Genomic DNA, 14,466 nt, shown 5'->3' with positions numbered 1-14,466 from the left:
GATCAAAAGTTTATATACGCAGGCTCATGAGAAAGACAGGAAGCCATTAGAGTCATTAAAAAGCGAGCTCCAGTTGCTACTTTCCTTCATATTATTTGGGAATGTCGCGAGATTGCTGCTTTTTGGAGTGGGATCCATGAGGTCATGAAGGAAGTGACTGGGTTTGCTCTCTTGCCGGAGGCCAGACGCTGCTTGTTGAACGTTTGGTAACCTACGGACTATAATGTGGCTCAGACTCAGTGGGCATCCCTGGGAGCCATGATCGCCAAGCGATATATTGCTCATTTGTGGGGGTCCCAGAGGCCTCCTACAGTAGACTTATGGAAGGAAAACATGGATTGGTGTATGTTCAGGGAAAAGACTGTGTACCTAGCCAGGGGCCGTCCCCGGAAGTGGTGTAGAGTGTGGGGACCTTGGAATAGTTATCGTGGAAACATATGTATACCGCCTGCAGTTGATAACATTGATGTTCCACCTTCCCCCTGACCCATGCATTTTGACCATTCTATTGTCTTTCTATTGCATCTGACCCCTGTTCCCCCCTCCCCTTTCTTTAGTTCGATTGCTGCGCATTGTATTTCTTCCTCCCTTGTTTGAACTGGCACTTTGTAAAACATGTTTCATGCCTTGCTGTTTTTATATTTTAATGAAAAGAACCAAAAAAAAAGCGAGCTCCAATTTTGTTATGTATGGTTTGTTTGAATGTTTAGAGAAATGTTGATTAAGAGCAGAAATCCAAAAAAAAGAAAGCATTCAAAGCAATAAAGTTATGCAGAAGAAATAGAGAAAGGAAGGAAGATATAACAAGTTAATGGATCAAGGATACAGAGAAAGTGGAAGAGATTAAAGGGAAGGAAGGTGGAAGCAAGGGAAGCAGGGAAAGTAAAATAAACTTTCCAACTTTCCAACGTACCTTGCTGCCTGAAGGAGGAGCGCATTGCACCAGCTGCCCAGCGGACCTGCTTTCACCCCTACGACTCGCCGGACCCGCTTCGCGGGTCCCGCAGCGCGTCGTTCGCCAAAGGATTGCCCTGAGGAGCCAAGGAGGAGCGCGGGGGTAGGCATGAGAACCAGCGGGGCTGCGAGCTAAGCAGGGGACTCCAGCGACCAGGAGCCCCTGCGCGCCCAACTAGCAACACCTGGGCTGCTCTCCCCGCTGGCCACGCCCCCCCGCCAACGGAGCCAAAAGCTGCTGCTGTCCCTGTGTTTGTGGGACACTTTCCAACGTACCTTGCTGCCTGAAGGAGGAGCGCATTGCACCAGCTGCCCAGCGGACCTGCTTTCACCCCTACGACTCGCCGGACCCGCTTCGCGGGTCCCGCAGCGCGTCGTTCGCCAAAGGATTGCCCTGAGGAGCCAAGGAGGAGCGCGGGGGTAGGCAAGAGAACCAGCGGGGCTGCGAGCTAAGCAGGGGACTCCAGCGACCAGGAGCCCCTGCGCGCCCAACTAGCAACACCTGGGCTGCTCTCCCCGCTGGCCACGCCCCCCCGCCTATCACATAGCTGCAGTGTCTAAAGGAGGGCCGGACCCCCGCTGCGCGGGAGCGCGCGGGAGCGACCGGGAGAAGCCCGGGACAAGGGCGGGACCGTCTTAGGCCGTCAGTGGCCGAAGGAGGCCGGGCTGGGCCCCCTCTCTTGATTCCTTTTTGTGCCATAGTCAAGGTAATGCCCTCGCCCACACACCGGGACACCCCCTCAAGGGAGGGGGCTTCTAGCTCCGGGACTTTGGATAACTATTTTAAGTCCAACAAAGGTGAGGCGGACACGGTCGGTTCACTTGAGAAAGGCAGGGCGGAGCGGAGGCGCTCTATTGAATCTATGAAAAACAGGCCCTTGACTGACATCAGCCTATGCCCTACCACCCAAGAGGGAGGCGCGCTACCCAGCAGTCCAAACATTTCGTCTCTAGAGGATTTTCCTCTTCTGTTAAGGGAAATCCCCCCCACTCCAGGGATAGCACCTGTACAAAACGTAGAGCCAGCCCCCCTAGAGATTTTTCATTCACCTGTCACCCTTGTAACTCAAACTCCACCTATCCAAGTGGCCAATAAGAGCAAGCCCAAAATAAACGTAGCGATGGAGCTACATAGGCCCCCACCCAGCAAACGTGCTCGGAAAACAACGGGAGGGCGGGGGAAACCCAAAATATCCCATCTGGATTTTGGCAAGAAACGGCTAAATACTGCTCAACCGGGGAAGCACTTGGAGATGGTGCCTCCTTCCAAGCTCCCAAATACCGGTATTAATGTCACCACCAAAGAGCAAGAGGGCACTACGCCAAACCCAAATAATCTTCTCTCTGCCAAGGGGAACATTGAATTTCTACTCCGTTCCCTTTTACAGCCAATCACAGACAGCTTAAAAAAAGTCGAGATCAGGCTTACCTTACTAGAAACCTCTCTTACCACCCTGAGCACCCTAGTAAGCAAGCAGACCAAGTCAGTGGAAATCCCTCCCCCGGCTGCGGAACCTTCCAAAGAAGATGTGGCAAATATTGCCAGCAGAGCCCCCCCCAGAAGCATGCTACCTGCTCCCCCGCTACAACCCCTTATGGCCCTTCAAACACAGGCACGGCATAACAATCAAAGCACTAGACCCACCCATCTAGTGGACTCAACCCCACACAGCTCACAAATAGAGTCCTCCGGAACGCATCCAGGCCAGGTCAATGTTCCCCCACTCACGCCCGTTTGCCCAGCTCCCAGACCACGGAGGCCAGACCTTCCACCGGAGGCCAATAGATTAATGGTGGTTTTAGCGGGTGCCCCTCACCTAAGATCAGGGGAAAATGAGGATTACCAGTCTCTCAAGAAAAAGGTAATCAAATGGCTCAACTGGAACCGACCCCTCCCTCCCCAATATAATAACGAAATTATTATGGTAAGAAGGGTTCCATGGCTAGGGAAGACCCGGAAAACTATAGTGGGGGACTGTATTATGGTAACCTTCAAGGATCCAGGCACGGTCCGACACATTTGCAGAGGAAGGAACCGATCTCTAGATTCCACTATACAGACCCTCCCAGTATCTTTCTTCTTCCCCCCGATTCCTAAGCGCCAGGCTCCAATATACGATGACTGGACAAGGGTGGAACATAGACGCAATGACAATGGCCCGGTACAACGCCCTTATTTCCAGCCACCAGATACACCTTTCTGTGATTTCAATCGCTTTAACTGCCTGGACGGCTTGGATGGGGTCGACTGACTGAATGCCCGTAAGACAGCACCAGGGGTTTCGAGCCCCTGCGGGTCGCTGGAGCATTTCATCCTTCCCCTCGGCCCCAGTTCTGGCCCATCGAACGATCTATCTGCCATAGATCACGGCAGAATTGAATTCTCTCATTTAGCCATTGATGGAGAAGTTGCTGCTGAGGGGATAACTTTGGCTCCCCTCCATGCGGGAGAGGGGGACAGGGGTCCTATGGTGCCGCATGTAACCTATGTTGCCCTCGCTCCATGTTTTGCACCACAGGAAGATCAAGGCCCGACCTCTTCCAATTCATGTTCTTTGACACCACCTACTCCTGAACATCTGAGGATAATTTGCTGGAACATCGCGGGCCTAGCAAACAAATTGGAAGAGCCGACCTGGGAAAACTACATAGAAACTGGTGACATATGCATGTTCCAGGAAACCTGGGCTAGAGAGGACTTTGGACACCAAGGCTACACCTCATTTTTTATCTTAGCCAAGTGGGAAGGTAAAGGCCGCCCATCAGGGGGCCTTGTGATATGGGTTGCTGCTCATTTGGGCTGTGCGGCATCACGGCTCCCATGCGACTCCGATGACATCCTGGTGGTCTCTTTAACATGGCCAAATAAAGCAAATCTCTTGCTGGTTAACATCTATTCACGGCCGATGGGAAAGGCAAAAGAATCACCGACTTTTAATGAACTCTCGAACTTTTTATCTGAACTGTCGACTGATTCATACTATGTGGTGGGTGGGGATTTTAATTCTCACTTTGAGCCACTCCCCGGCCTTCAAGAAGGGTTCCTATCAGATGAAGAAGCTAGGTGGGCAGTACCTGGGGTTGATGTTCCATCGCCAAAGGCCTGGACCCCATTGGCGCTGCAAATCACTGCCCTTACCCTAAGGTATGGACTTAGAGCATGTAATGGGAGAGTCGACTCGGACACACCAGGCAAAAATACCTACAACCGCCGGGGAAGAGAGTCACACTTGGACTATGTTCTGGTCCAACTAGCGAGATGGTCTACTATACAAGATTTTAGGGTAATAGACAGGCTGGACAGTGACCACAATGCCCTTGAGTTAGACCTTGTTCATCCAGCACCCCAGGGTTTAGCGACCCAGGGAGAAGGGAACCACCCTATGCTTCTCATAGATAACAGCAGGAGAAGACTCAGGTGGGAGCAAATGGTCACAAAAAAGGACAAACTCCCAATGCTCTATGCAGAGATTACCCCTATCTTGGAAATTGTGGGGGACCTTGATAATGTGGCAAGTAAAATAGACATAGGGAGTAAACTGTCCGATGCCCACAATGAGCTTATAAAAATAGCGGCACCCCACTTCACATGTAAAGCCCGAAAGACAAGAGAGAGGTGCCATGGCAGAACTCAATGGTACAACGCGGCCTGTAGATGGGCCAAAACAGAACTCCTCGGAGTAATAAAGGAGGGCAAAGGAGGGGAATGCCTTAAGCAATGCAGGCATGCCTATAAGAAACTTCTTGCCCAGGCTAAGATAGAATGGGAGGAAAGCCAGTGGGAAGAACTCTCCAAGGCCCTAGCAGTGCAAGACCAACGCCTGTTTTGGAGAATGGTGAACGGGAGATCAGGGAGCTTACATTCGGCTGTAGAGCCTAACATCGCTCCTGAAGTGTGGCAGGCCCACTTCCAGTCCTTATATAGTGCGGAGCCTGGAGAACTCCCTGCGGTGATCGAACTAGAGAGACAGGGCTCTCAGGCGGTTCAAATAACACTGAGCGAGGTCACTGCTGCCATTTCAGGCCTGGCTTCGGGGAAGGCCCCTGGGCTGGATGGGCTACCGGGAGACCTGTACAAGCAGGAGCCCACCATCTGGGCGCCCTACCTCGCTGTCCTCTTTAATGGCATTCTCGGTGGGATGGAAATCCCTAGTACTTGGCTGGGGGCTGAGGTGGTCCCGATTTATAAAAAGGGATCCCCCCTCCTCCCAGCCAACTACAGACCAATTAGCCTGATCGACGTAGCGCAGAAGTTGTTTGGCAGGGTCCTCCTGAACAGGCTTCAGGAATGGATCGAGGAGGCAGGCGCCCTCAGTCCATACCAGGCAGGCTTTAGGAAAGGGGTATCTACCGTGGACCAGGTCTTTAGATTGAACCTGGTCTACTGGAAGACAGTGAGGTTCGAGGGTGGCAGTTTGTACACGATTTTCGTGGACCTACGAGCCGCCTTCGACCTCGTGCCCAGGGGAAAACTCTGGGTCATTTTGGCAGGGATGGGCGTACCACCAGACATCTTATTGACCTTACAGAGGCTGCATCACAACAATTATGCCCAGGTAAGGTGTGGGAGGTCGGGGGAGTTGACTGAGAGATTCCCCGTGGGCAGGGGGGTAAGACAGGGTTGTGTGCTGGCGCCGACCCTGTTTTGCCTCTTTGTCAACGGGGTAATCGCTCATTTGAACGCTACTAACTACACAGATGCCCCCAAACTAAATGGCAACAGTGTGCCCGCAATAATGTTTGCGGACGACACGCTGTTGGTATCCAAAACTCCCATGGGCATCCAAAGGATACTTGATGCCTTTGTGGCCTTCTGTCAGGACAGAGGACTGGAAATCAATGCCATGAAAACCAAATACATGGTATTGAATCCAAGTCCCAAACAGCGCCCGAATCCACTGCTGGGAGCAGCACGGCTGGAAAGAGTAGCCACGTTTGAATACCTCGGCGTGACACTCAACGAAAATATGACCTGGGGGACCCATCAAACCAGAGCCAACCTTAAATTAGTACAAATTACCGGGGGTATTTCCCGGATGATGACCGGTTCGACCTACCGCCCACTAGGGGCCCTAATTCATATATATAAGTCACAAGCCAGGGGGGCGATCTTGTACGGGGCTGAATTGTGGGGCCATACTCCATGTCGGAATCTGTTAGCCACGGAAAACAGATTCATAAGGCAAATTACCGCACTTCCTCCCAGCACCCCACTTCTCCCTTTGAGGCTTGATCTAGGGCTACGGCCTCTCGTCGACGAGATAAGTCTAAGACCCATAGCCTTCTGGCGTAGGCTTTGGAGCAGTGACGATCTCGCCGACTATAGGGCGGAACTGGTCGAAGTATTAAAACACCCCAAGGCGCTCAGTATCCCCTGGGTCCAAAATATCCAGTCAGTCTGCACAGACCTGGGGCTCCCCGAATTGTGGACCAAACCAGCAGATACAGCACCCAGAATCTCTAAGAGATTTCTGGCGAATCTGTATCACGAACACAAAAGGGAAAGGGCCTTAGCCACCCAGACAGAGGGGTCCCTTGCCTCTAAATTCCTGCAAAACAAGGACCTTTACGCATTTGAAAAGGCTTTTGATCCCATATATCCCGTTCTCACTAGAAAGCTATTTCTCCAGTGGAGATACGGCACACTGCCTTTGCGCTCCTTCTCTAGTACCTGGTCGCAAGTCCCTTCCACCAAGTACTGTCCCCTTTGCGTTGACAAAGAGGAAAATGACTTGCATGTGATTTTTTTCTGCCCAGCATATATGGCAGCCAGAAAGTACTGGCTGCTGCCTTTGATCAAGAACTTGGGTGGCAGGGAATATATGCCTATGTATAGGATTTTAAAATGTGATGTTTCCGGCCCAATTGTTTTTGCACTTGCCAAATTTTTTACAAATGTGTGGTATACACGTAATCGTCTTTTAAAAAATGCTGGGTAGATTGTTGAATTGCTTTTAAACACTGTTAATAATGTTTGATGTGGATCTTAAATCATGCATTGATGTTTTATCAAATCTGACACAATTATGTGATTTTTAATTTATGTGTATCTTTTATGACCAAATGGTCGAAATAAAGATTGAAAATGAAAAATGAAAATAAACTGGAGAAGGAAAGACATTAGGAATGGAAGGGTGAGAAAGAAATGGAGGAAGAGAAAAGAGAAAGGGACAAAGAAAATCAAATGGTAAGCAAGAATGAAAAAAGGAAACAGAAGGAAGGAAATGAAGTCTTTGGGCCAGATGTAGGTGGCCAAATACCGATTGCTAACGCTGAAATTCGCAGAATTTCAACGTTTGCGATCGGTATTTGGCTGAGAGCAATGTAGGTGAGTTTAAACATGCTAGCAAAATATGGAATCGCAAAATATGCAACTCCTTATTTTGCTCTTACATTTAAGGAATTGCATATTGCACATACATGCCCTTAGGACATGTATGTACGCGACATGTGCACACATGCACATTTCAGGGGTGCAACAGGGTGTCCATTTCGACTACCAGGCACCCTTGTAATAGCTCCCGCTATTTGCGATTCCTTAATAGTGAATCGAAAATAGTGAATATCTTCCCATTCATTCCAATGGGCCTCCTAGCCCATAGGAATGAATGGGTAGATATTCCTTATTAACATCTCAATTTGCGATTCGTAATTAAGGAATATTAAGGAATCGCTAATATTTTAGCGCTTCTTACCTACATTCAAATTTGCGAGTCCTTAATAGCGAATCAATCAAATTTGCTATTAAGGACTCGCAAATTTGATATTACCTACATCTGGCCCCTTAGCTTGTTTGCCTTTTTAATCTCCCAATGTTTGGGGTTGTTAAAGCCGGTCTCAGTTCTTCCTCTGCAGCGATCCATTGGTAGAACCTCATATTTAAAACATTAGGGTACATGTCAATATGTGGAATGCTCTGACGTGTGAGCTCTGGTAACAGCTATTGAATGTTTAGCAGGCATGCTAATTAGGAGATCTTGAGTTGAATGGACATTTAGCCTTATGTAAAAAGCCCCTTTATGATTGCAAAATGTGTGATTCGAATAATCACAGGGTTTGCAACTGCATATGGGCTTTTCTTTATGCACAAAAGCTGTTTTGCAAGTCGGACAATTCTTGTCACAGATAGGAGGGGGAATGAAAGGGGCGTCCTCCTTCTATTTACAAGTAATAGAGGAATATATCACTTGTTTGTGACATTAGTTGAGATAGCAAGCCATTGATCACATACTGACACCTGACACAACAGCAAAGAACTCTTCAACATCATCAAGGAGTTCGCCCAACACACCAGCGAGTCCAACGACATCCCTCCCTCACAAGACCTCTGCGACAAACTCAGCACCTTTTTACAACACAAAATCAAGAGCATCTACGACAACTTTGACAAAGACAACCAACACACTGAACCCTCACCAACCACCCCGACACCCTGAAGCCAGCGATCGACAACTGGACAGCCCTCACCACCGAAGACACACTGAAGACGATGAAGTCAATCCACTCTGGGGCCCCCACGGACCCCTGCCTCCACCACATTTTCAACAGAGCCGCCGACACCATCGCACCCATGCTCTGCCACACCATCAACCGCTCCCTGGCAACCGCCTCGTTCCCTGATGACTGGAAACACGCTGAAATCAACCACCTCCTGAAGAAACCCTCGGCGGACCCTACCGACCTCAAAAACTACAGTCCCATCACCCTGCTCCCGTTCCCAGCGAAAGTCATCGCGTAAGCCATCAACAGCCAACTCGCCACATTCATCAAAGAGCACAACATCCTCGACTCCTCCCAACCCAGCTCCAGAAAAAAACACAGTACGGAAACGGCCCTCCTTAACGCAACAGACGACATCCGTACCTTACTGGACAAAGGAGAAACAGCAGCCCTCATCCTCCTCGACCTCTCATTGGCGTTCGACACAGTCTCTCACCGCACCCTAATACGCAGACTCCATGACACAGGGATCCAAAACAAGGATATCAACTGGATCCGCTCCTTCCTCTCAGCAGAACGCAGCGGGTCAGACTCCCCTCTTTCCTCTCAGACCCTACACCCACCACCTGAAGAGTCCCTCAGGGGTCCTCCCTCAGCCCTACACTCTTCAACGTCTACATGGCTCCGCTCGCCCCCAACGTCAAAACCTACGGACTCAACATTGTGTCATATGCAGACGACACCCAACTCATCCTCTCCCTATCCAACGAACCCAACACCGCCAGACAAAACTTTAGAGAAGGCATGGAAGCCGTCGCCAAATGGATGAGAAACAGCTGCCTACAACTAAACACAAACAAAATGGAAGTACTCATCATGGGCCCAAACCCAGATGCTTGGAATGATACCTGGTCCCCCCCCACTCGGAAGCCCACCCACTCCCACGGACCACGCATGCAACCTCGGAATCATCCTGGACTCAGAGCTCAAAGCGGACAGCCATATCAACGACGTCTCGTCCTCCTGCTTCCACACCCTCCGCCTCCTACGTAAGACCTTCAAATGGATCCCCCTTGAACACAGAAAGATCGTCACTCACGCCCTGGTCACCAGCAGGCTTGACTACGGCAACGCACTCTATGCCGGAATAAATAAAAACCTTACCCGCAAGCTACAGAACATCCAAAACGCCACCGCAAGACTGGCCCTCAACCTGCCAAGCCACTGCCACATCTCCCAGCACCTGCGCACACTCCACTGGCTCCTCATCGAAGCTAGAGTCACCTTCAAGATGCTCACCCACGCTCACAAGGCCCTCCACGACACCGGACTAGCATACCTGAACAGCTGACTCAAATTCCACGTACCCCAAAGGACCCTACGATCAGCCCAGCTCTCCTACTCCGTGGTCCCACGCACCTGAAAGACCAGATCGGGAGGCCGCTCCTTCTCCTTCCTCGCGGCCAAAGCATGGAACGCCCTTCCGCTCCTCCTCAGACAGATAACATCGCTCCCCATGTTCGCAAGAAACCTCAAAACCTGGCTCTCCGACAGACCCCCTCCTTGATGGACTGGAACCCTCCCCACCCCCCACCCCCAGCGCCTTGAGACCCTTATGGGTGAGAAGTCGCGTATAACAAACACCCAATTTCATTTTGATTTGACACCTCAAAGTGGGTGGTATATGATTCGTCATTGGTAAGGGGTCCCCCTTGCACTCTTTCCCCTTTGTGAAACTTCCAAAAAAGTTTCAGGAAGACTATAGTGAAACATTTGGGAACAAAATACAGCAAAATAGGGTGTCTGTTTGGCTAGGGTATGCACCTAAGCCAGGCAGAACCCACCACTCTGGTCAGGGCAAGTTAGTTACATACCAAATATAACCTGTGCTCACCCTCTGGTAGCTTGGCTTAGATCAGTCAGGTTTATTCCCAGAGGGCATTTTTAAAGTATTTGTGCAACACATGAATCAGAGTAACACAGTGAATACACCACAAAAAGACTCCACACCTAAAGGTACTAAAATAGGTAACTTTTATTGCAATAAAACAAGTCTAAAATCCAGTTAAGATATCACAAGTTATTCCCATATTAGCAGTGAATGCTTCATGACATCATAAACATTCAATTTATGGTAATTTCTGAAGTCAGTGCGCTTCTATTGAGGTATTTATGGTACCTGTGGCAATCACTACGAGAAGCACAGTGTAGCGTTAGAACTGTTAGGGTTCAAAGTATGTAATCAAAAAGTCGATCTTAAATTATTGCAGCAATTCAAGCTCGCAGTGCTAATACTAGGGAAGTGTCTTTAAACACCACCCTGTTTAAAAGAAATTGGCAATGTCTCCCAGCCATATCGTATCAGTAAGCAAACTGCGGGTGTTCCCTTTAAGGGAACTACGGTGATGTCTCTTCTCTTCTGCAACAAAGCTGTCTCCGCTATTGGAGACCGTGACGCTGCCTGACGAGGACCAAAATGAGCCACACGTTCTCAGAAGAACAAAAGCACTTTGGTGCGCAAAGTATGTTGAACTCAAAGTATGTTGAAGCAAAAAGGTTGATGCAGAGTTGTCACCGTACACGTTACTCGTAGCGATACAGGGTGTCCTGGACTAGCAGCGCTAGCAAATGTTTTACCAGTGGCGGCTCCTCCGCTAAGGCGAAGGAGCATCGCCCACTGATCCACAGCAGGAAACATAAAATGATAATAACTTGCATTATTATCATTTTATGTCTACTTCTGCTGCGGCAGCTTTTTGGGCGGGAAGGGGCTGCTCCAAGGACAGAGGAGCAGGGGAGCAGTGGTTTGCCCACTCCTAGGTGCACATGACTGTTTGAAGAGCCCTCTCGGGCCGCCCAAAACAGTCATGCGCACTTCCCATATTCCTCAAGCAGGCTGCATTACAGCCTGCATGGAGAACATGCCCAGGTCCCCATTCCTTGAATGAGTGCCTATCTACAGCGCTCTGACCAATCACAAAGCTGGATTGCAGCATCATGATTGGCTATCGGGAGCCTGGGAGCCGGGTGCTTCCTGCTGCTTCCTGTATCCTGCTGCAGGACCGGAGCAGGAAGAAAAGAACAGAGGATTGGTGGCAGCCGGCCAGCCGTCACAGGTAAGTGGTTTACAAAAAAAAAGAATTTCCACCCCAAACTCCTCTGACCCCGCCCCCACCCCACCCCGAGTCTGGTAGCAGTGGTTACTGTGTTTCACTAAGCCAAGTTGCACAGAAACTCCCAACATCTCTTGCTGGAGGGAGCAAGTCACCCACCCAGGCACTTAAGTCGACTTTGAATCCAGCCTGGGCATGGGCAGTCAAATAAAAAGGCTGAAGCCCATTGTGGCTGCCACGCACATTACCCACAAAGAAATAGTGTGCCCCTCAAGTCGGGCTAGGCCACACAAGGTCGGGAGTATCTGCTAGACACACACTAGAGGCCATGAGACACAGGGTGACTTCTAGTCACTTATTGAGACCCCACTTCATCCCATACCTGTTGTGAACAGCTGGCCATTGCGCTCACAAGTCTCCCAGGCACATGTCCTCACTGGTCAGCTCTACTCACTGCTGAGGCGCCTCTATACACGAGGCACGTACCTCGCTGTGGAGGTGCAGCTCATTAGCTGGGGACGCTGTAGTGTTTGTTGTAGCCGCCGTAGGAGTGCAGCTTGAGCGGTTTAAAGTCACCAAAGCAGGACCATTGAGGCTGGGCTGCAGGAAGTGGTTGTGCTGAGCACCATGGAGTCTTTAATAACCCTGAGACATCCACAACAAGGGAGACACTCTTGGTTCTTGTGGAGCTGTCCTTGAGCCATGGCTTGCTAACCTCACAACACTTGGGTAGTCCCGCACTCAAGGAAACATGTAGGCAGGCTCACTGTAGACAGAGGCAGTCTGAGCCCAAGGAGGACTTGGATGTCCCTGAGTCTTCCACACCAGGAGGCAAGGTGCACATGCCCTTGGAGTTCCTTGGGTATGTGTGGGATGTAGAGGCAGGTTCCTTCCGCCCTCACAGCAGAAGCAGGAGGCCAACACACACAGAAGAGCACAGTGCAAAGTGGCAGTCCCTACTGGCAGTGTGGGTCCTCATAGATGCAGAGTCTCTTCAGGACCTGCAATTGAACAAAATCCATGGCGTCAGAGTCCTTGTACTCATACAAAAATGGTTCTTTGAAATGGGGAAGATAACAAAAGAGGTATTGGAACCTCAGGTTACCTTTGAACCTCGCAGGGTCCCTGTCCTTCCTTCCCTGGCTCTAGACACACTACAGAAGAGCATGCAGCTGTTTGTGTTGTGACAGGCACAGCCATATTCAGGTGCAGGTGTCAGCCCCTCCCTCCTAATTCACCGCAGGAAGGCCCATCAGCCTAATGATGGGCCATCAGGATGCAAATGTCACTTCCCAGCTCTCTTTGTGTGGCTGTCTAAAGGGAATGCACAAAACCAAGATGTCCCCCTGACACAGATGTCTATTCAGAGACAGGCAGAGGCACAGGATGTCCAAAGTAAGAAAATGCCATCTCTCTAAAAGTGATCCAAAAGGTGCTTTCTTCGCGCACCAAACTGTTGTACTGCGATGTGGGAAATTATCCCTCCAATATGACAATTCATCCAGGTACTCCAATGTGCACTCTGTATACCAGTTCTTTATTCCAAAATCTTATTCCATACTTTTTCTTGCTCTTATCACCACTCCGGAGACAGCGTGATCGCACTTGAATTCTTTTTTCAAATATACTCATGTCAGCTGTATACCCATCCAGGCTTCGTACAACGACAAGTAAAAGAGCAATCAGATTAATGAAGTAGATACCTGTATTCAAACCCAATGCATTTCGAGCCTTTGTGGCTCTCCGTCAGGGGTATCTAAAACAAAATAAAACAAGCATTTACAATGCAACGGTTTTGCCTTTGGAAATGTTAAAGCTATTTGCAATGTAAATGACAATGCCATTTATTTATCTGTTTTCAAAACCAACACATAAATACAAATGTTGCCATTTACAATGCCAATAGCTCAAACTTTTCCAAAGGCGAAACCGTTGCATTGTAAATGCTTGTTTAAATAGGTGTTGGCTTTGAAAATATATAAATTAATAGCATTGTTATTCACAAAGCCAATAGCTTACACTTTCCTAATGCGAGTCCTATTGGCTATAGCAATGCTTGTTGGTAGCAAGCAAGGACAGTGCTGTTGTGGTGCTGAGTGATGATGTGGTTGGGCTGAGTGATGTGGTGGTGTATTAGAGTGATGTGGTGGTGTATTAAGAGTGATGTGGTGGTGTATTAAGAGTGATGTGGTGGTGTATTAAGAGTGATGTGGTGGTGTATTAAGAGTGATGTGGTGGTGTATTAAGAGTGATGTGGTGGTGTTCCTGAGTGGTGTGGTGGTGTCCCAGAGTGATGTGGTGGTGTCCCAGAGTGATGTGGTGGTGTCCCAGAGTGATGTGGTGGTGTCCCAGAGTGATGTGGTGGTGTCCCAGAGTGATGTGGTGGTGCCCCAGAGTGATGTGGTGGTGTCCCAGAGTGATGTGGTGGTGCCCCTGAGTGATGTGGTGGTGCCCCTGAGTGATGTGGTGGTGCCCCTGAGTGATGTGGTGGTGCCCCTGAGTGATGTGGTGGTGCCCCTGAGTGATGTGGTGGTGCCCCTGAGTGACATGGTGGTGTCCCTGAGTGATGTGGTGTGTGAGGGTGTGTGTGGAGGCAGATGAAATTGTAGCAAACTGTGCCTGGCATTGCAAACTTTCAAGCTCAAATCAGATGTTTCGAATGACGAGGCAACAGAAGGCGCAGAAAAACAGCGGTATTTCATAGACATATTGAAGAGTGCCTGTCTGGTGGCTTAGTGGACTAATGCGTCCACTGTTGTGGTCTGTGTTTGACCTAATGGTCACGGGTTCAAATCTTTCAACTTGTTTTTAGCCACATAATTGATATGAGGGATTTCTGGCTGAAAACACAGTTTTGGGGCATGCCTCCTGAGCACACCCCTTCTCCTCTTCTTCTCGTGTCAGTAAGTGGTTCCTCATCAGAAATGGGAAGTCACCAGACTGTCTTTGGGCAGGATCT

At 49.6% G+C, this 14,466-nt stretch overlaps 1 protein-coding gene across 1 annotated transcript in view; it reads left to right on the top strand.

Annotated features, from left to right (window-relative positions):
* The window catches only part of ALK (ALK receptor tyrosine kinase), a 2,610,699-nt gene that overhangs the window by 1,948,585 nt on the left and 647,648 nt on the right, over positions 1–14,466 (top strand). The gene's annotated exons all lie outside the window — the stretch shown is intronic.

Source organism: Lissotriton vulgaris, chromosome 6 (genome assembly GCF_964263255.1).
Source record: "Lissotriton vulgaris chromosome 6, aLisVul1.2, whole genome shotgun sequence".
NCBI lineage: Eukaryota > Metazoa > Chordata > Amphibia > Caudata > Salamandridae > Lissotriton > Lissotriton vulgaris.
The sequence above is the reverse complement of the archived record's forward strand: the minus strand, read 5'-3'. Positions and strand labels throughout refer to the sequence as shown.